At 56.0% G+C, this 22,149-nt stretch overlaps 1 long non-coding RNA gene across 13 annotated transcripts in view; it reads right to left on the bottom strand.

The window, feature by feature from the left end:
• Positions 1-22,149, bottom strand: part of LOC144297837 (uncharacterized) — a 34,638-nt gene that overhangs the window by 11,729 nt on the left and 760 nt on the right. For 4 of the 13 annotated variants that reach the window (XR_013364743.1, XR_013364702.1, XR_013364750.1 and 1 more), the window contains exon 2: positions 6,540-6,633. The exons of 1 other annotated variant lie outside the window; for it this stretch is intronic. This is a non-coding gene — a long non-coding RNA (uncharacterized LOC144297837). 8 more of the 13 variants (XR_013364704.1, XR_013364703.1, XR_013364705.1 and 5 more) reach the window with 8 other exon arrangements.

Below are 22,149 nucleotides of genomic sequence, written 5' to 3'. Positions count from 1 at the left end.
GCCCCTCTCCCTGGCACTCATCACAGAAATGGCATGCCCTTGGAGGCATCTCTCACCTCTCGCCTCCCATATCACCAAACTCAGGGGATAGGAAGAAGGTCCAGCATCCTCTGCTTAAGGACCAGGTAAGACTGGACAGAGGACGTGGATCCCTTCCTCCTCCAGAAGACTCTGCTCCCTTGGGGGGATGTAACATTCCAGAAAGCAGAGGCTCAACCTTGCCCTGAGAGCGAAAAATGTCCTGGTGCCACGGTTGGACTGGCAGACTTTGGCCAACCCCTGATTTTATCAACTGAGGCACAGCGGGCTACAGTTCACACAGGAGAAAGCCAGGATCGGATTGGACACTTCTCATCCCTCCTAGTACCTCACCAGGGCTCCCCGGGGCCCTGCACTGAGCCTTCCTACCCCCTACCCTCTTCCTTCCTCCCCAGGCTCACTGTCAGCCCAAAGCAGGAGACACTAGAGAGCCACCCTCTAGCCACCGAAAGCAGCTCATGTTGTTCCCCAAAGCCCAGGCAGACTCCTTGGGAAACGAGGACCCACAGGGACTCAGACTACCACCTACTCAAGGGTTATAGCTCCTGAGGCATAGCCCATGCCATCATCCCATGCCATCGGGCTTAGAGAAGAGCAGGCCCTCAGTTTCATTTACCACTCTTTCTGCTCCCTAAGAGACAGGCCTTAAAGAAGATAAAGTATGCAGAGCGTTAGCACAGAACTTGGCACAGTGTAAGTGCTCAATAAATGGTTCCTCTCACCATTATCATGACTCATTAGGATTTCCTGGCTGCCCATTTCTCACCTCCCAGGCTCATGTGAGGAGCTGTCTTTTCATAAACTCAAGGCTCACTGAGGCTGGGAGACCATTAATGGAGTTCAGGGTTTCTGGGGCAGGAAAGTGAAACTGTAAGAGGGGAAAGGGGGCTGGAAGCGAGGCTGGACCTACAGCCAGGAGTCCTCTGAGGTGAGAAGGCCCCTGTGCCCTCTGCCAGCAGGATGAGCCCAGCGCCTCCCCAGAAAATCTCTCTGAAGACCCAAGGCTTGGCAGGGAGCCAGGGCAGGAGGCCTCTCAAAGAAGACGCTGGCTCTGAGCCAAGGCGCATCCCAGAAGCTTCAGCTCGCCTAGAGCAGCACAAGCTTCAGGGAGGAGGGGCAGCCAGGGAGGGGCAACAGAGAGCTCTGGGCTAAAGGGAACCTGCTCAGAGTGCATTTGGGCATGAACTTGGGACACACAGCTTTCTTCCCATGCCCTATGGTTTCCACACACCTGGGGGACTATGAAATCACTGCAAGGACAGGGATAGGGGCCTGGGGAGGTGATCCACCCCCAGGACAACCCTCCTGTCACCTACATCTGTGCCCATACAAACTCCATGGGGCACTGCTACACCTCCACCCAAAGACTTCTGAGGTTACCCACTGGCTCTGTTTCCCCCACCCTAGATTCTGAAAAACAGTGTTGCCTGAAGATTCACACTTTCTACCTTCAAGGACTGTGGGGTAACCCCCATTTAAGGGGCTATACTGGACACCGCTAAAAGCCTCTTTAGACCTGAGCCTCTCTAGTGGCCTCTGGCCTGGCATTTCCATGGCCTTCTATACACAGAGCTCTCTGTGGCCAGGGACCTTCCAGGGATAGATCAGGATTAGTTACTGAACATTAGGGCTAAAAGAGGTCTTAATTTTCTAGTCTTGACCAATAAAATATGAGCAGCATATATCCTTTTAAATTTCTTAGAAGCCACATTAAAAAGGAAGAAGAAAAAAAAGAAAAAAAGGAAGAAGAAACAGGTAAAATTGATTTTCCTACTGTATTTTACTTAACCCAATATTATCATTTTGGCATGTTGCACTGACCGCCTCTCATGAGCTGAACATGAGATCAACATCCAGTGGTTAGCACACTGGACAGCACAACTCTTTACTCCAGCAACCTCCCCGACTTTCAGATGAGGAGGTGGCCCAAGGATCTCTAAGGAGTGGGCAGCATGGTAGGAAGGGATGCCTCAAACTTCATCCCTACAGCTGGACCTGTCAGCCTGTCCTTTCAGCCTTCCAATTCATACTCACCTACGAGATAGATGAGTTTACAGTAAATCTATTTCAGGGAGCCCGCAACAGAAACCTGTTTAAAACAGACAACGTGGAGGAGAGAAGACATGGGTGTACTTGACATCACAAGCTCAGGAACAAAGACCAACAGAAGAGAACAGGAGGGAGGTTCTGTGTGACCTCTGCACTGGAGGCAGGTCTGGATGAGGCCCTCTGGGGTGTGCCACCCTCGATCAGGGCCACCCAGCCTCTTTGGGTTGCAAATACCCACGCTCCAGCACTGGGTCTGGTGAATTTTCTACCACGTCTCCCTGGAGGAACTACCCACAAAAGCTCCTCTCTGCTTTAGAAGGCAAGAACAAGTCGTGCATTTACCCTGTGCTTCTAGTCTTCTTACTCTGAGTCGCCATGCCAACACACAGTCATAATTACCGAGGAACGCGCCAATAGTGGCAGCATTGACAAAGACACTATATCAGGGCCTGTGAGCTAAGCAAGGTCAGGCTCCTCGCGGCCCCCCAGCTTCCTGCCCACTTCCTTTATTCCACTCTGATCCATCTCTTTCCCTTCATTCTTTCTCTCCCACCCAGATGGTCTCTTATTATATTTTCTCTGCAAAGAAAGGCACTACAGCTTAGTGTATAAAACACTTTTATAGCAATTAGGAGACAGGTTCTCCTTTGAGTCCTGATTTTAACTTGTGGGAAAAGTCGCTTTAACATCCAGGCCTCAGTTATTTTGCTGTGAATGGGGAGAGTATTTTGGACAGTGCCTATTCAGCAAGTGGGCGCCTGCATTTCATTCACCTACTAAATTCAGGCACTGCTGTGTGTCTAGTGGACTCTAAGATCTTCTTTATGAGCAGCACCAGAGGTACTAGAAGCTCAGAGAAACAAAAGAAGGTTCAGATCAGAGAAGAAGTTGGTTCTAATGCCCTGAGAACAGCAGGGCCTGTATCTCCCCCAGGAAGGGTGCAAATCTCAGAAAAGGGGCCAGGAACAGCTGAAGGGTGGGCTCTATCAGATTATAAAAAGATGAATGGGATGGATGAGAACTATCAGGCTAAGTGACAAGCATCCTGAGGCCCCCAGTGGGAATGAGGACATGCACCCATTTAAAATGAGAGGTCAAAAAAAGAAGGCAGACAGCTACCACCCGAGCCCTACACAAGAGCGCCCCAATTTCAGAACACCCAGTGCACCAACATCTGAACTTACAAAGGAGATAAATTGGAGGCTGATGATTAGCATCACAAAATGATTATTCCCTTTGTAAAAGGCTTCACTGCAGGACTGCTTTAAATAGTGCATTTAAACCATGATCTGATTTGCTAAATTCGATTTATACACATCTACTGCCTAAGCTGGCGTGTGGCTGTATTTACATGTCTTCCCTTGGCACAGAGGAGGGGAGAGGCCAGCCATTATTTGGGGCCTTTAATCCTTGTAGACAGTAACTAATCTGGGGAGCTGAACCCTGTTTTTCTTCCACAGCTGGGGCTTTTGCTGCAAACTGGCCTCAGCTCTCCACCCCACTTTGCCTAGCAAGAGCCAGCCCAAAGATGATGGTCAGGATTTGCTGCAGTGTTTCTGCCAATAGGGGCTCCTCACCAAGAAGGAGACCCCATCTCCACGCCTAAGCATGACAACTTTCTGGTACAAATTTCCAGAGAATCTGTCTGTGGGAGGCTCACTAAATTTATTTAGCACCTACAGTTATCATACCAGGGTTCAAAGGCTACATTTTGGAAGCCATGGAAATTTACCAATCTGTATTAAGTTCTGGGGATCTGATGAGCTACATTCTGCTATTTGTGCTTAGGTCACAGGAACTAAACCCTGGGCTGACCCAGAAGGGCTGGCTCTCTACCCCAAGACAAAAGAATGTGTTCACCAGGTCTCATGGTGACTGTGTCAGCGTAATCAGGAAACCCTCCTTAGTTCCGCTAAAAGGACTTGGAGGTCTCCTTGACAGCACAGTCCTTCAAGAGAGAAATAACTGCTTCCCACTAATGTGATAGGACAGTTAGGAGCCAGACCACTACCAATATGGGGAAGTACCTAGCACATGCCATTTGCTAAAAGAAAGAGGTCTAAGGAATTTATGGGCTCAGAAATGCAACATTCAAAAAACTGAGTCCTTTCAAAAACCTCCTTAGAACCTCTCCTTCCACCACCACTGCCGTATCCAAGAACTAGAGACGGAGACTTTGAGAACCACATGTTCATTTATCAAATATTTGAGGACATCCCCAATGATGAGCCCAGCACAGCCCAGCACCAGGAATTGCAGGGCAAAGAGAGGAACGGGGCAGCACTCAGGTCCGAAGAGTTTATAGTAGAGGATGGAGGGGTCACCAAACAGAACTAAACAGTCTCACTGTTGAGAAACCCACTAAAACCTGCTCACAAGAGGATGGGAAATTGGACTAAGAATCAATTGGACTGGATCCTACTTCTTACTCTTCCAGCCAACTTTATGACCTTGGGGAAAATCACTTAACTTCTCTGGGCCTGGTTCCTCATCTGTAACACGAGCAGTTGACCTACATAATAACCAAGCTTTAAGTTTTCTATAAATCTTACAGGGGAAGAAATGTTCATATCTCTAAAAACCCTCATGAGCTTTCTTCTTCTTAAGTTTTTTTATGAATCTTACAGGGGAAGAAATGTTCATATCTCTAAAAACCCTCGTGAGTCTTCTTCTTCTTCTTCTTCTTCTTCTTCTTCTTCTTCTAAAAACAAGGTTATAAATCCTCACGTTTTCTTTGTCATGGCTGCCAGGAGGCTCAGAACAACCACAATATTAGATACAACATTTATTTTAGGCCAGGAGATTGGGGGGAAGCGGGGTATGACAGGAGAGCTCTCATATGTGAGGTGGGGCTATGTGGAGATGGCAGGGGCTTGGATTCAGGATAGTCTTGGATGAGATCACAGTAGTGATGAATTTGTGTTTGTGTGTACATATGCATGGGCAGAGCCTGTGCTTAAGAACTTAGGCTTTGGGGCAGACAGCCCTGACCCCACCACATCCTAGCTACAGCCAACGTCACAAAGAGGGAATCACCACCACCCTACCTATCGCTGGGAGGCCTAAATACTTGTGAAGTGCCTCAGTACCCGGCAAGGCACGAAGCGAGACTCCATAGACACAGACGAACAGAACCGGGGTTTCTTAGTCACCCTGCCCAAATGCGTATGCGTGGGGCCTGCCTTAGGATAGCGGTGGATCAACTGGGGCAGTTACCAAAAAAACCCAGCAAATCCGCTTAAATAATTCACCCGGTGGGAAGGGGTCCGCTGCTGAGCCACTGACTGCTCTGACCTTGGGTCGCGGCCCGGTGGGGCCCGAGCTCCGAGCTTGGAGCTCCGAGGTGCTACCCCCGTCGCCGCAGCCCCGCCAGGGAGGGTGCTGGCCGGCCTGGGGCGGGAGGCGGGGGCGTCCTCGGCCCGAGCGCTGCAGACGCCGTCCGCGAGCTGGGGCAGGGCGGCCCGGCTCTGCTCGCCACCGGGCCTCGCGGTGTCGGGGCGAGAGCGAGCGTCCGCCGTGCGCCCGACATTCCGCGGAAAGAATGGAAGAGCGCGAAGCGCGCGCGGCTGGGGACTGCGACCCCGCGCCACGGCTCCGCCCCTGCCCGACCCCGGGCCGGCCGCGGAGGGCTCGGACCGCGCGCGTCCCTCCCGGTGGCTCCGGCGGGAGCGCACGCAGCGGCCCGGGGCGCACCGCCAGCCGCGACGGAGGGTCCGGCCCGCCGCCGTAGGGGCGCCCGAGCGCAGCGGCGGGGACCGGCGGGAGGGCGCGCTCCACGCGCGTTCCGCTTCCGTGGGCCGCGCCGCGACCTACCTCGTGCCCACGCAGCCATCTTGCGGCCGCTCCTCGCTCTCAAAATGGCCTCCCGGCCCCGCGGCGCCCTGCCCGCCTCCCCGCCTCCCCGCCGGGCCCGCGGTCCGCGGTCCGGGGTCCGGGGTCCGGGCTGCGCGCCCCCCGCGCCCGCGCCCGCGCTCCGTGGCCGGCGGCCCCGCGGGTCCCGAAGGCTGCGGGGCCCAGGCGGCGTCCCGGCGCCCCGGGCTCCCCGCAGCCGCGAGAGGCCTCCGCGCCACCCCGGGCGCCGGGCGCCGGGCTCGGGTTCCCGCGGACACCGACGGGGAGAGCCCCGGGGTCCGGGAGGCCGCCCCGCGCCCGCGCTCCGCCGGCCTGGACCGCAGAGCACAGCGTGCCCGTGGACGTGTGTGGTCAACGCCAGTCCCCGGCGTGGGCGTGTCGCGGAGGGACCCGGGGAGGACGGCACCGGCTCCCGCCCGGGAAGCAGTGGGGCTGCCTTCCCGGTGACCCGGGTAAAGACGCGCGCGCTCCGCCGACCTAATCGCGGCGTCTCCCAGCCTCCGGGCTGCCGGCCCCCACGCCCGCTCTTGGCGCCCCCGGGCAGCGGGCAGCCGGCAGCGGGCAGCTCCTCCTCCCACGCCCCGGCTCTGGCCACTCACCTTTCCAACCGCGCGCCCTCCTACGAACGGGTGCCAGGGTGAGTTCGTGCCCGAGAAGAGGGCGCCGAGGAGGGAGGCGACTGCGGGGGAGACGCTGTAAAACAGAAAGGAGACATCAGGCGCCCCCCACGCCCGCCTAGAAGAGCAATGCGGTCCCCTCGAAGGTGGGAGTGGGGCACACGCATCCTCCTCCTCCAGGTCACGACCGCAGCCCGGGGCGGCTGCTGGGCGCACCCCGCGCCTCCGTCACGTTCGCCCGGGGCGCGGGAGGGGAGCCGGGTCTTGGCTGAGGAGGCTCCGTCCTGGCCCCGAGCATCTTAGCCTCCAGCGGGCCAGGGACACCTCCGTGCACCTAAGGCTGAGCGCATCACGGAGAGCCTGCCAACAGCCGCCCCAGGACAACCCTGGCTTCCCCGACGGCGCTGCTGCTGGTGAGTCCTGAGCCTCGGAACCTGCCGGAACCGGGACCCCAGGCCATTTGCCGGGAGCCCAGCTGTTAGAAATCAGGAACCCGAGCTAAGTGGGCCTCCTGGCGGCGCCCGCCTGGCCTGGCAAGCTAACCTGGATCCTGCTCCTTTCAAGTCTCTGACACTTGCAGGTGCACCTCCCCAGCCAGCCAACAGGGAACTTTACACCCGTCCGATCCTCCCCTCCCAACGGGGGTGCTCCTTGGAGTCCTAATCTGTTTCCCAGTTCCCGGACTGATGGGTATGGTGGGCACTGGGGAAAGAAGGGAGCTGGTCAATTCTTCCATGAAACTCTGGCCATTTATTGGTGCTTTCTCTCTCTCCAGCCAGTGGAGGTTTGAAGCTCATATCCAGATATCCATATGCCCCCCTTGCCCCAAGCCTGGAGAAAGAGCTACCATTTGCCAAACACCCACTTTATGTCAGGCACTTTATTTGTATATTTTACTTAATTCTCACATGATCCCTGGAGGTGCAGTTACTTATGTTACCTCCATTTCATAGATGAGGGGAAACACACATCTGGAGAGGTGAGGTGATTTGTCAAGGATATACTGAGTGGTGATGGCAAAAGCATGCCCCTCCCCCCAAAAAAAACCCTGCCTCACAAGAGTGGGTGTCCTCCTCCACCCTCCAGCTGCTGCCCTTCTGCAATTTGGATTGTTGGTTTAATAACCCAGTCTAGGATTGTCCCAGGTCTTCCACTCTAGTGCCTCGGCTCAGGAATTGTCACCCCTAGGGACAAAAAAAGGCCACAGGCCAGTCCCCCTGCTCACCCCGTGACCAGTGAATGAGGAATTCCTGCAGCCTCTCTGGGCACCCCAGAGGCATTTCCATCCTTCTCTAGCCTGGATCCAGAACCTTGGGGGAATCTGGCAAAGCCCCATGCTGGCCAACAATCCACTCCTGAGTTTTAAAATCCCAGTCTACACAGTCAAAGAAGTGGGTGACCTGCATTATTACCAGGATAATTCATGCAGGAGAAAATGAGATGAAGGGGCAGGCTGGGCATGATATTTTTACGCACAACCCCAATGAGGACTCGAGGGGATTCAGGAGCTAAAAAGAGGATCATTGCAAGGAAATGCCCCTTTCTCTGGTTTCCCGAAAAAGATTTCATCCCAAGTGATAATCAGGCAGAAAGCCACGTAACTCCCCCAACCTCCAAAGCTGAAAGGCGCTTTTTCTTTAAATGACGCTAACGTGACGTTAATGTTTCTTTTTTTTTCAATGAAACCTCCTTAAAAGACAATATCCATTAAAAAAAATTATGCCCATTGGGCCTGATAAATTTTAAGAAAACACAAATTTGGTCTTTTTCAGAAGAGAACCAGGGAAACAGCCCCACCTCCAGACTGCCCGGGGTGACAAAGATGGCAGCTGAAGGTTTAGATGGGGTGGGTACAATCGGACTTGGGAGCTGCCAGGAATGGGGGTAATGGAGGGCACGAGGTCTGCAGCCACACTCTCCAGAGGGCAGAGGAGGAGAGGTCCCTTTCAAAATGAATCCAAATCAATGATGTGAGACCAGCCTAGCCAGGAGGAATCCCTGCCCAACTGGCAGTGCATCTCCACCCTAACAAGACAGAGAAAACTCCAGAAATGCCACCCTGTACATTCCTGCGACAGACAAAGCCCCAGGATTTGGCCAGAGACAGAGAGCAGCTCCACTCACAGCACACCCTAATTCATGGTGTGTGTGTGTGTGTGTGTGTGTGTAACACTAGGTTGCAAGCTGATGGGGTGGGGGACGGGTGAGGCTGACCACTGAGGGGTTGGAGTGCCTGTACAGATGGAAGCTGAAAGGAAGTTCTAATTAGCACAAAGCCGGCACCTTCCATTAATAGCTCTCTGTAGGCTCCTGGATGCCGCTGAAGAGAGGCAAGTTGGAATGTGTGAGGCTCACCTGTCCCCGGCTCATTAACAAACCTTGGGTGAGAACAGGGCTGTCCTGGCAGAAGACCAGCTCAAATCAGCTCCACCCCCCACCCCCCAAAAAATGTAATTACAGGTCTGACTTCTGGGCCCATCCGAGGGAAAAGTGTTAACGCCCAGGTTCAATGTGACCCTAAACATGGAATCTCCGGACATTCACTCTGTCAGGCCTCTGAGGACAGTGCTCCCTCCAGACTTGAAATAAAACCTTAAAAAAGAGTCCTAGCATACATTTCCATGTCTGTGAAACTCTAGACATGTCAAACTAATCCAGGTAAGAGACATCAGAAGGGAGGTGAGCAGGGTTTGATTGAGAAGGGGCAGGAGGGAAGCTTTTGGAAGGGAAGGAGATGCTGTCTGTCTGAGCGTTGGCTACATGGGTGTAACTGCACTTGTCAGAACCCAAACAACTACACACCTATGATCTATTTCTATATGTAAATCATACTTTGAATAATACATATGCAGATGTATTACATATTGCGGCTTCTATCACACAAATATACATACAAAGGTCTCAGCCCCTCACTGATTTCTCCATAGCCGGTGATCTCCCCATGTGAAGGTTCGTTCACACCCTTTTCAAGGGTCACAGTGGAGAAAGGGGCCAGAGCAGATGGGGAAATGGGCTGTGCACATCTCACAAACACATGGCCTCGGCTGGCCGGGTAGGGAGAAGGAATGTCTGAATTGAATCAATTAGCTGCAGAAAACTTCAGAAAAGAAGTAAGGCCCTTCATAAAAACAAAGCCCACTCCTTAATCCCCAAAGGCAATCCTCTCCCCCATTCCCATGGCTATTCCTCAGTAAACAAAGAAATCCCTCCTTCCACATCCACACCTCAATATTCATTATGAGCTGACGTTAGAGGCTGCATTCCAGCCTCCCAGAGCGCCCTAATGACTGGAAACCTAAGTAAGGGCAGACGACTTGCAGGGCTTTCCTTCGGTTTCTCTCCACCTCTCCATGCCTCTCCCCTTCCCAAAGCAGTCTGTTCTTTCTTCCTTCCTCTCTCTCCCTCTTTCTCTCCTTTTCTTCAAATTAACGAATAAGGAAAGCAAGGCAAGCAAATCAAGGCAGAGACATCACTAACTCTACTTTGTTCATTTATTTTGACAAGTGCAGTTTAATTTTAATTATTTATGATAATACTTCATAGTAGAAGAGTAAATGTGCTGGGGTATATTTGGTAACATTAATGAAGTCTGCCTAATAGGAACCTTCACTCCAGCACCCCGCCTGGAGAGCTGCCTGCTGGAGAAGTAGGGTGAGGCCACTGGCCTGTGGTAGGGTTTGCAATTTTTTTGTGGGGGTGGGGGACTTAATGGGTTTGAGGATTAGCAAAGGGAAAATTAACCTGATTCTAGAGAAGAGGCAAATACGCAAGCCCATAATCATGTGTCGATGTGGATTGTGTGTATTTAAACACCGAGAGAGCACACTTTGTGATAAGGAGGCCCAGGCGTGCACACATGCCACATGCATATTTACACATGAATCTCAAATGTGCAAATCAGCAGAGGCCTAAAGAAATTAGGTTCTGGGCAATTAAAAATTGAAATAAAAAATGGAAAATGTGATACACAGAGTTCTATATCTCTTCAAAGTACCTTTCTCCTACTTATGTGCCTCAAGTGGGCAAACATGGTGAAAAATGTGGAGGATCATAAAAAGGTAGGGGGTTTCTTTAGCTGATTACTTAGAAATGCTCCCTTCAACACACAATGAACCATGAAAAACGGGTCTCAGTCAATGCAACGTCATTTTAAATGGGACTGATATTTTTTTTATAGCTCCCACTCAACCCTGCCACCATCCTTAACATAACTGATGGTCATATAAGTGTGTGATTTGATAACGCAGACCTTATATACAAGAATACATATACTATATACAGAAACATGTAATCACTTGCCCCCAACACATAGATATTTGGTATACCTCAAGATACACACTCCAAAGTATTTACACGAGTATTTCCTACAATAATGATAGACTTGTCATGATACAATTAATGCTTAATTTTTAAATGTAGAGAAATAGCTGACCCTTGCTCTTAAAATAAATAAAAAGAACCTCAAGACCTCCCTGCTCCTCATCTCTACCTTGTTGCCAATGCCCAGGGTGATTTAGGAACATTTCGGGAGATAGGAGAGGGTTATCTTGAGACCAACTGCACTATTAGCTAGCCGATTACTGGATGATTCCAGTGGGGGAAAAGCAAGGTCACTTCACGACTAGAGTGTGTCAAAGGTTCAGAGAAGAGGGCTCCTTTCTAGACACCACCATGTGTGTGTGAGAGAGACAGCGTTAGGAGAACCTGCCTGCACCCATGAAGTCCCTTGGAACAACTCCCTACCCTCCAAGCGGTGGAATGTGTTGGCCATCAGGAAGCGATCATCAGCTGGAGGCACCTGGCTCCCAGCTTTCTCGAATGGCCCCAAGCTCCTCAAGCCTTTCCCCTTAAAGCTGTGGCCTGGCTCTGGCGTGGGAAAGGCAGTTTGGAGCTTTTCACAAATCCAGTATCCCCTTGAACCAAAACCAATTAGCCTGGCCCAAGGTCCTGTCATTGAGGCCCTGGCCCTCTTTTCAAACCCCTGCGGCTCAATTGCGGTGAGGGGCCGGCCAGTGAATGCAGGGACCACTTTAAGTGGTGCTTAAGCCGGACCGGCCTGGAAGGAAGGAGCCAGTGCTATAGGAGTGGCAGCGGCCCATTCTCAGAGGCGATGACCAAGGTTTTGTTCCAGCCACAGCCCCCACCCTGGCTCTATTTTTAAGCACCCTCCTCTTCTCTCCATTCCCAGCTGCCTGGAAGAGCGATGAAAAAGCTGTCTCTTGGAAGCCATGAGACACCTAAAGTTGGCTGTCCCCAGACAGAAAGGACATCCTCAAGTTCTGAGTTCTGTCCTGGATAGTCTTGCCTCCCCTGCTTAGGGAGAAGGTGCCCTAACCTTGATAGAGCACCCAGTGTGTACTGGATGCATTCCATGAGGACAGCCTGCACACCAACCCATCTTACAGAGGAGAAAACTAAGACTCATAGAGGGGAAGTGATGTGAACCCAAATCACAGCACTGGAAAGCAAGGCAATTTGGGGGAAAGCTGTGAGAGCTCCTGAACACCACTGTCTTAGGAAGAGAGAGAGAGAGGAGGTTGAGAGATAGACCAAGATGGGCCTCTGGGCCAAGAGGAGAAAGAAGGGAGAACCACCCCGGAGTAATGGGAAAGTCTGGCAGGTGCCCCTCGGCACAAGCTGGGAGCTCTCCCAAGGCCCTGCCCACGGCCTCCCTTCTGACCCCCCAGCCCGACCCAATCTCCACTGACCCCAGGCAGAACGGGGTGGGCGTGGGCAGGTGCCACGGCCTTCCTCCGCCCGCCCGCCTCCTCCTCTCCTCCCCACCCGTCCAGGCGCAGGGAAGACGCGCCCTCTGCGAAGGGCGGCACTGCCAGGGCGCCCTGGCCGTCGCCATGGTGACGCTCATCCCACCCTAGGCCGGAGCTGATTGGTCACTCTCTCCAGGCTGGCGGGGGTGGGGGGACCGCGGGGGCTAAAGTCAGGGCGGGATGGGGGACAGAGACGCCTCGACACGCGCGCGCGCGAGCGATGCCAACGGGGGAACGAAGGCTATTAAAATGGCGCCGCGGCCTCCAAGGGGCGGCCGCCGTGGGAGCGCAGACCCGGGCTGGAGCCATCCGGCCGGCTCTCCGGCCCGCGCCGCGTCGCCCGGGTCCCGGAGGGCGCACCGCCCGCGCCGGGGCCGCCCCCTCCCCGCCTCTACGGCCCGGGCGCGCAGGCCGGCACACCCCAGCTGGCCGGGCCCGCCCCGCGGCACGTTCGGGCCGGGCGAGCGCCGCGCGGCGGATTAGCCCGGAGTCCGCGGACCCGAGGGCGCGGGGCGGGCGCGATCCGGGGTGCGAGGGCGGGGCGGGGCGGCGGCCGCGCGTCTAATCCCGGCGCTGCGTGTGGGAGCGGCCGGATCAGGGAATTAGCGCTGTAACTTCGGATTAGTAACGCTCGCTAAATGAGCGCCTAATTCCGACCCTTCATGCTTTTCAGCGTCGCGGCTGGGCCCTGGGAGGCCTCCTGGCCTCGCTCCCTGCGCGCTCTGGTCCCATTTCCCGGGAGGTCAGATCGCGGCCGCGGAGAGCGCCCCGGCCAGTCTGCATCAGGCCTCCTCTGGTCGCGTCCGCAGCCGGACTTCTCGGCGGCGCTCGGTGATGCCAGCTCTCCATTCGCCGGGGCGGAGGCCCGCCCGATCCTACAGTCAGTCGTTCAGGGTTGGGAGTTCGTGGACCGGTGAGAAGGAAGCCCTTGATGCCTCACTCCCCATGGAAGCTGCCCAGATCTCCGCCCCACCGGGGGCTTGGTGTGCGACCTTGGGCGAGCCCCTGAGCCTTACCAAGCTCGGTATTTCTAGATGTCGAATGGAAGGGGTTGGGTGAGGAGCATCTTTGAGATCCCAACCAATTCTGGCTTTCGAGCTGAAGCTTCAATGGCGTTTTCAGGTTCCCCAAAGCCTTTTTGGATTGGGGCAGGGTGGGGAGGAGGAGTGCTGATTTATGGCAAGGGTGAAGCTCAAATTGCCTCAATCTGGGGAGCCAAGTGGCCAGAGAAGGCCTGAGGGAAGGCTTCCCTGAGACAGGGGGAGCAGGGCGGTGGGAGGTAGGGGAGGAGGGCTGAAAAGGCTTGAGACCCAGCGGGGTTCCTTCAGGCCCCTGCAAATCAGAAGAGGTTTGATGGAGGTTTGTGGGGCGAGGCACCTGATTATGACCCTGTTCCTGGGACTTCAAGTGTCCAGAGGGGATTTGAACGTGGCTCTTTGGGGGAAGGCATTCATACCCGGAGGCCGAAATCGGGAGGGTTGGCCTCTCTCTGAAGGCGGTTCTGGTATAGGGCGGGGTCCGGGAGGTTAGGATGCCAGCGCACTCTGTCCGCTGAAGCCCGGCCCGCTGCCGCGATCCTTCCCCTGATCTGGAAGGTTTGCATCAACGGATTTTCGTAGAAAGCGGTAAGAAAACCGCATTCTCCCCTGCGCAGACTCCTCCTCCCCCGGACCCAGATTTCAGGACTGCCCAGACGGTTTGGGATCTTGCTGTTTAAAAATAAAAAACAGAAAACTCATTTGAACTGTATAGTCACAGCTGTGAGGCTGCAAAACCACTGGGCTACTAGAAGGACTAGTTCTTGCAAAATAGCAAAGGGATGGGGATGATGGGAAAGGAAGATGGAAGCCCTGGGGCCCGGGGCCAGCTGGCTAGCAAGGCAGGCAGGCAGCACAGGGTGAGGGTCGGGAAGAGCTGCTCTGGTTTCCTCCGAAATGAGGTCAGGATCGTAGCATAGGCTCCCAGGTGCACTTGGAAGGGAGGGGCAGCCCAGGGTATGCTGTGCTCCTGGCCTGGTGGATCCTGAATGGCACTTGCCACCCTTCCCCAGCCTCTCCGAAGGAAAAAGAGAAACTGGCTTTTAAAAGTGGGGGGTGGGGTGGGACACACAGGATCCATGAAAACCTCTACCTGGTGATTACCTCTGGGGACAGAGGAGAGCAACTGACTTTCCTGTCTATTCTTTTGTTTTCTTATTTCATTTTTATTTTCAATAGCCAACACATTCATGTGGTTCAAAATTAAAAATGTGGCACAGACAAAAGTCCCCCTCCACCGTCCACCTCAGCCTCGAAGTTCCTCTTCCCAGGACCAATAGATTTCCCTTTCGTAATATTTGATTTTTTCCCTTTTACACATTTAACCTATTTTCAAAATAATTGTGTTAAGAAAAGGCAAAAAAAAGGGGGGGGGCGGGGGGCGAGGGGAGGCAGGTTTGAAGGAATGAGAGTGGAAAAAGATTTCTATTATTACAAGAGGACTTAGGCAGGTTCGGGGTAGGAGCAGGGAACACGGGCCTTATAAATAAGAAAGAGGCTCTGGGGAATGAAGTGGGCCAAGATGGAAGTGACCAGGAGTAAAGTGACCCGAGCCCAGCTCTGCACTTCTGAGCTATCTGACTCTGGAGGAGTCGTTTCCGTCTTCCACATGTTTCCTGGTGTATATAGGGGCAAGGTGATGATGGAGGGTCATGTCTGGGTGGTGGCTCAAGTCCCTTCCAGATTGCTCATCACATCACTCACAACCCCATATACCTTGAGATCCCTCCAAACCAGGAGTGGGGGCTGAATCTATATTGGATCCTTTCTTTCCTAAGGCAAGGTTAAGGTAGCACTCAGGGCTGGCTCTACAACCACTCATCGCCAGCCAGCAGCCTAGGTGGTTCCCAAGCTTCGGGAGCCCTGAGCTTCAGGACAAGTTGAGGTGTCAGGGAAGACAGAAACCTGGAGGTAGGCAAGAACCTCAAGAGGGACCCCAGCCAGCACTGTTTGCTATGTGGGACCCAGATCCTCCAACAGTGATCAGGGGCAGCCCCACTCCCCACACCCAGCCAAGAGGGGCTGGGAGCCTGAGTGGCCGGGTGTGCTGCATTGGGTTGCCATGGAAACCGAATGCAGATTTCCCCCAATTGCTTTTTTATTTGCTAGACATTGTAATACATCTTATGTTGGGGGGGGGGGGGTGGTTGAGTGACGCTGGGAGCCTGGCTGCACCTTAACCACTCAGGGAAGTTGAGGAGGCGCGGGCGGGAGTGGTCTGGCCGCCGCTGGTGCAGAGGTGGCGCGGGGTTGGGCTGGGTCCCGCCCGCCCGCCGGAGCTTGGTTTGTATGCAGGGCAGGGCCGGCCCGTCGGGGAGGGAGGCCCCCGCCTCGGCCCCTAGCCATTGAGCGCACTCCTCGCCAGTTCTGCTCCGCTTCACGCTGCACACAGACCCCCCAACTGCACACAAAGGCAGCTGCCAGAGCCCGTGAAAAGTGATCAAATTATCAAGAACTTGACCTCACCGAGGGGCGAAGCTCCGGCAACCCCCAAGCCGTATGCTAATGGCGCTCAGGGGCTGACTCGTCGAATAATTCGATAAAGGCCGCTTTGTTAGCGGCGGGGCAGCCCCCTGCCCACCCCTTCAATCCCCCCACCCCCACCCCCTACCGGCCGCCGTCTCTCTCCCATCGCATTTGCATCCCAAAATCCCCGTCCGCAGCTCCAGGAGAGGATTGTTCCAGCCTGATTTATGGGGTGAAGGCAAGGCTGGTGCCTTCCCCGCCAGCGACCCTTCTGCAACCCCAGCCCCCTCCCTTCCCCCGGTCCTCTCCACTTTGGGGTTCCAGCGCCGGCGCTGGGGGATGGAGTGGGGGGCGGAGAAAGAGGAGGAGTAGGGGAAAGGCTGGCAAGTTCCTCCAGGGTACGGAAAGTGTCCCTGGAGAGAGAGCCGAGGTCAGGTACCTGGTCCGGGCGCGGCCGCTCCGCCGGGCTGGAGTCCGCTGGGCCGGCACTGGGCTCCTCTGGGTTCCTCCGGCTCGTGCGGGCCGGGGCGGCCAGCGGGGCGGGCGCTCGCACGCAGAAGTTGTGAGAGTCATTTCTACTTTCGGTTATCTAGCTTTATGACGGCTCTGTGGCACTCATACAGCTAGATAACCAAAGAGAGAAACGGGCCTCCCTTCGCCACCGCCGCTGCCGCGCCGTGGGCCCCACGTGCCGCTGCCTCTGGGAGCGGGAACCGGAGCGGGCGCCGCTCCCGGAGCCCCAGGCGCACGCGGAGAGCCAGAGGGGACCGACAGACACACAGACACACTGACTCCCACAGCCGAGGGCGGCAGCCCCCGCCCAGTTCCCTCTCTCCCGCCCTCCCTCGCCTTCCTAGCGCGTTCCTCCCCGGCTCCCCGTTGCGTGCGTCCGGGCACCGGCGCCGGCAGCGCGCTCCGACGGCGTCCCGGGGCGCACGGAGGGCACCCGCGCCGCGCGCTTCGCCAGCCTCGGGCGCCGCGGCCGCCCCCAGCGCACTGGACCGCCAGCCCTCCTCTCGCACGCTAATCGCCCCGCGGGGAAGTGACGTCAGTCCAGGGATCCGCCAATCACAGGCTCTCATTCAAATCCCAGCCCCCTTCCCGCGCTCCGCACCACCCAGCCTTACAATGGCCTCGGCGTTCACGGCTTTCCTTCCCGGAGGCCGAGAGGGCGCCTACTCTGCCCTCAAAAGCGGTGGGGCTGCGCTCCTGGGTGCGCACCGTCTGGCCTTCCCCCCAAACTCCTCTGCCTTCCCCAAGTCCCAGGGAGCCTGGCAGCCACCGCGAACCATCAGTTAGGGACCTGCGGTGATGAGGTCTGGGGGCACACGTGGTGGGGCGTTGTAAAGGTCTCTCCAGGGCGGCCAAGCGCGCACCTGGGATGCCTAGAGCCGAGGGTAAGAGCCGGTTCACCTTTAGGTTCCCTTTTCTTCTCCCCACGCTCAGCACCTTCCAGCACCAGCCCACGCGCGGAAACTGAGAGTGGAGGCAGGAACCAAGCGTGAGGATCGGTGTCCCACCCATAGTGTTCCCGAGCTATGCTACGCTCGGGCCAGGCCCGGGTGCCCAGTACCAGCTGCTGGGTCCCTCCTCTCTTGAAACGTCTAGGAAGGTACAGCCGATTGTGTCCGCTCGCAGATGAACTAGGCTGCTGGTTAAATTTATGTTTCACCGAAAAATGAAAACACAAAGCCAGCCTCAGCCCTCCTCCTAGGGCTCTCCGCACACACCTGACCTACTCACTGGCAAGTGGGTCAACAGGGAAAAGGGATCCACGCTGGATCTCCCGGGATCACCCCCAACTAAGCCTAACAGCAGACCTGGAAAGGCCCTATTGCAGCCTTCTTCTCACTCACCCCAACCATCACCCGCTTCCTCCTTAATGCTGTGGCTACCCTTCAGCCTTGGGTGCTGGGATTCACCTTCCCCTGCCACTCATCCTCAGGATGCACAAGATTAAATATGAAAAAATGTGATATCTTTGCTCTCAGATGCCCCCAGAAAAAAATTTCAGTCCAAGACACAGAGGGAGATCCAGGAGCAACACAGGCAGGTGAATTTCCAGCTTTTGGTGGTCTAATACACATGGGTTTTTTTCCACCCAGGGGACTCCTACTGCTGTGGTCTGTGAGGACCACTGTAAGGCTGGGCAGAGATACCCATGAGGGTACATCTTAGTAGGGCCTTGGGCACCTAGCCACTCTGAGCTAGGCAAATCCCTGCAGAATGGGTTCCAAAGAAGAGAGCAAAAGAGGTTGGTTTGGAAAGGATTTCATGATTTCTCTAAATATCCTTTACTCCCCTATTTTTCCCTAAAAATGACACATCTCCATCTTGTCAATTTCCTGATCTTGTCAAGTTCCCGTTGCCCCACCACATATTTCAGGTTTGTTCTATTTTCATCCTGACCCTAAATCCAAGGCAGCCTATATCCCACTCCCATCCCAGCCGGCTTGTGCCAGACCAGACCTGGCATTTACATATCTCCCTCCAAATCCCATTTTGCATACACATTCCTTTTTCCAGAAGGCAAACACGAGCCAGACCGAGCGGCAACAGTGGAGAAATGGAGAAGCAGGCAGCAGCCCTGGGGAAGGAACCACCCGAATTTGGGCCCGAGACAGTTAATTCCAAAGGATTACCATAATTGGGAGGCGCCCCTTGCTTCCCCTCCTCCTGCAGCTCCAGGAACCTGCACTGTCTCCCCTTCTTGGTGTATGTGGGGGTGGCCTCCTGAGCCCCAGTCCTTCTGGGCCACCCGGGGTGGGAAGGGTGGGGCTGCGGAGGCGGGAAGGGGCGGAGAAGCAAGGTTCACCTGCGGGAGAGGGAAGGGAGAGAGGGAGCAAGGGGGGAGAGAGAGCGAGGAGGGAGCCCCTCCGAGTGTGATTTAAGCAGGATGCTGCACAAAATGGCTCCTCAGCGAGGCTCACGGTAACACAGCGGCGCCGGAGGCCCGACTGGCAAGCTGAGGGGAGTGGGGGCCCTGGGAGAAAGAATTAAAAGCCCGATTTGGATCCAATTCAAATGCACGGGAGGCCACCATCATCAAGGCCACATCTCTGCTACCCTTTTTGGGAAACTGAGTCCCTTGGTGGGGAGCAGGTGAGGTTGGCTGGGGGCTTCTGTGCTCTGCTTCAGTGGGACTGTCTTGGAATCCTTCCACCTCCACCTTCAGCACCTGGCCATCATGGCACCACTCCCATGAAGGAGGCCACGGTGAGGATGTAGGATCCTGGCCTTGAGGATGGAGGGTGCAGGGAAAACACTGCTCTGGTGGGTCAGGACTGGCTGCAGTCTTTGTGGCCTGGTGTCTGGCCTCCACAGCTTAGCTCAACTTAGACAGGGGCCAGGAAATGGTCCAGGTTGATGCCGGGTGGAGGGACACCTCATCTGGCACCATCAGATGAGGGTGGCAGGATGCTGGGCAGGCCCATTCCAAACAGGACTGACGAGGACCCCATTAACCCTGGCCCTTCTCCCTCTCATCTGCACGTTCTATGCACTTTGTCCCAAACCAAGCGCCTAGCCTTGGCCCATGCGCTGCAGTACAGGCCCTAAGATCAAGGGAAAGCAGGCACTGGGTCTGCCTGAATGCTGGGTGCTGACAGCAACACGCTGATGGTGGTGGCTGGCCCTGGCCACGGTGCTGAGAACCGGCTACCGGACCTCTCTCTCCACCACTCCATTTGCCCCAAACTTCCTCATTTCTCCCCAATCGTGAGATCCAGGGACACCAGCAGCTACCAGCAAAAAGTAACAGCAGCCAGCAGTTGCAGGTGTCTCCTCAAGAGGAGGCTTTCCTCCTGGGCATGTCTACCAAGGGCTAGAGACTCCATGTTTCATATTCAAACCTCTATCAAAGGACAGAAAGGATCCTGGCCCCCACCTCCCTAGCTGTATCTATAGCAATGCCCATTCCTGCTGCAGCCACAGTGTGCCCTGTACCCCTTCAGATTCTTACAACTACAACACTGACTCACCCCCACACACACAAGCACACACACACTTGGCCCAAATGCCCATCTAGCAGCCAATCTAAGGCAGGTGGCAGATAGCTTGCCTGTGTACACGTTTGTTTCTATGAGCAGTCTTGTAACCACTGGGGACCTCAGCTGCTTGGGGTCCAAGCTGGCTTTGGCCCGTCCCTGTTTCCTGTTGGTGGTTACACAGATCAGTGCAGGGTCCTATGATTACCCACAGGAGTGTGCCCCAGCCCCCATTTAGGACACAGTGAATTAAGGGGTTACATAGAAGGAGAGTGAGCAGTTGTGACTAGCCAACAGCTCTGTGCAGGCACCCAATATCCTGTGACTAGACTTGCCCTGGTCCAGAGGCTGGGAGCCTGAGACCAATGGAGCTCCTTCCTCCATTGGAGGACAGTATCACCAGTCACAATCCAAGGTAGATCCAGGGTGCCTATTCCCACTGTTCCCTCCTTCCCTGTTCCTCCCTCAGGCCTACGTTTTGACTAAGCTTGTCTTCCTATTGTGTGGATTCTGGACATCCAGCGCTGAACTAATTGGACCCAGATGGACCCAGCTCCCTGCACCCAGGGTCCCCAGGAATCCACACCCACTCTCCTATTCACATGGTCAGCTAGGCTGTAGTGCCCTCTCTGGCTCCCACATCTGGCCTCCCTTTTCTCAGAAGCTGAGGCTCAGGCATGCAGGGTGTGGGCCCAGGAGGCCCAGGCTGGGCAGAAACCCAGAAACACCTCTACTGAAAAGGCCTGGGAACAACGGCACCCCTCCCCTGGGGTCTGCAGCAGCTGGCATTGCTAATGGAAGCTCCTGCATTTGAACCTTGCAAGACACCTGCCCCCTCAGTGCTCACCTAGCCTACCTAACCCTCTGGCCTCTGTCCCTTGATTAAAAGCCAGTCCCTCAAACTATCCTTTCCCTCTCTGCAGCTAAATAATCCATATCTCCTCCAGGAGACAGCAGGCTTTCAGCCCTGGCACCTGAATTTCTCAGGACTGGGATCGTGTGTTTCTGAATGTATGCACTACTCCCATGACCTGACCCCACAGAGTCTCTCAGCTTCTGCTACCACTCTGTTTTGCCGGGGCCAAGCCTGGATTCTTCCCCCACTGCCGTCTCCCAGAGAAGCCCCCCTCCACAGCCTCATCCTCCACTACTGCCCTCATTCTTCCCAAGCTCACTGGAGCCTGGGCTGGCTGGAGGAGGCTGCAGAGACACCCTCCAACAGATCTGAGAGGCCTGTTCTCAGGCAAGGGGTGCGGGGTGAAGGGGGGGGCGATGCCGGGAGGTAGGGGGCAGGGGGGAGTAGCAGAGCAGAAAGGCTTTCCCAACAACTTCCCATTACAGAGGGGGAAAGTGTACCATAAATCTTGTCTAGAGTGGGTGCTGTGTGTTGCATTATTTCTTTAAATTTTCTTTTTTTCAGGAAGCCACTTTCTGGGTTATTATTTTTTGTTAGGGAGGAGATGAAAAGAAAGAAGAGAGTCAGGGGCAGAGGTGAGGAAGGGGGCGGTCCGGAGACTCCCGGGAACCTCACTTTGGAAACATTCTTTCCTTTTTGGTAAACCGGTCTGCAGTCCCAGAACTTCCATGGGCCCCCCGCCCCTCCCCTTTCTGCACACCCGAAAGGCCGAAGTCCTCACCTCTGGGCGCTTCCCACTGCCCCATGACCCTTGACCTTGGCCTTGACGATTTGCTGGGGATGTGGGGTCCGGCCCCAGAGGCTGAGCCCTGCCTCCCGCCCGCAGTCAGAGCGCACCCCTCACCCCGCCAGCGACGGGAAGCCCCGAGCCGCCCGAGCCGCCCGAGCCGCCCGAGGGGGCAGAGCAGGGATGCCCCAGCCCCCTCTCCCAGTCCAGACCAGCTCCCCGGTGCTGCTACCGCCCTCGCGCCCTAGCCCCCGCTCCCCAGCCTCACGGAGACACGGCAGGCGGCGGCACTTACGGACCGGGAAGGGGGCCGGGGGCCCGCGAGGCAGCGGCGGGGGTGGGGCGGCTGCGGGGACCGCAGCTCCGCGGCCCCTGATGAGGCGCGGTCGCGGGCTCAGGCCCGGCTCCCGCCGCTCTCCGGGAGCCCCTGCCTCGGCGGGCGCATGGCCGGGAGCCGCGGGAGGCGGGCACGGCAGCGGCGGTGCGGGGGCTCCCGGCGGCGCGCGGCTTCTCGGGGCTCTGAGCGGCTCCCAGCGCCGCCTTCTCGGGCGGGCACGGCCCGCAGTGACGTCAGCGCGGCTCCCCCCGCCCCCCTCCCCTCGCCCGGACCAGTGCGGAATGGAGGGGGCGGAGGCAAGCTGCGAGGGGCGCCCAGCCCCGCGCCCCGCGCTTCCTTCCCCCGCCCCGCGTGC

Source organism: Canis aureus, chromosome 2 (assembly GCF_053574225.1).
Source record: "Canis aureus isolate CA01 chromosome 2, VMU_Caureus_v.1.0, whole genome shotgun sequence".
In the NCBI taxonomy this organism is placed as follows: domain Eukaryota; kingdom Metazoa; phylum Chordata; class Mammalia; order Carnivora; family Canidae; genus Canis; species Canis aureus.
Note: the sequence above shows the minus strand (reverse complement) of the source record. Positions and strands in the feature narration are given on the sequence as shown.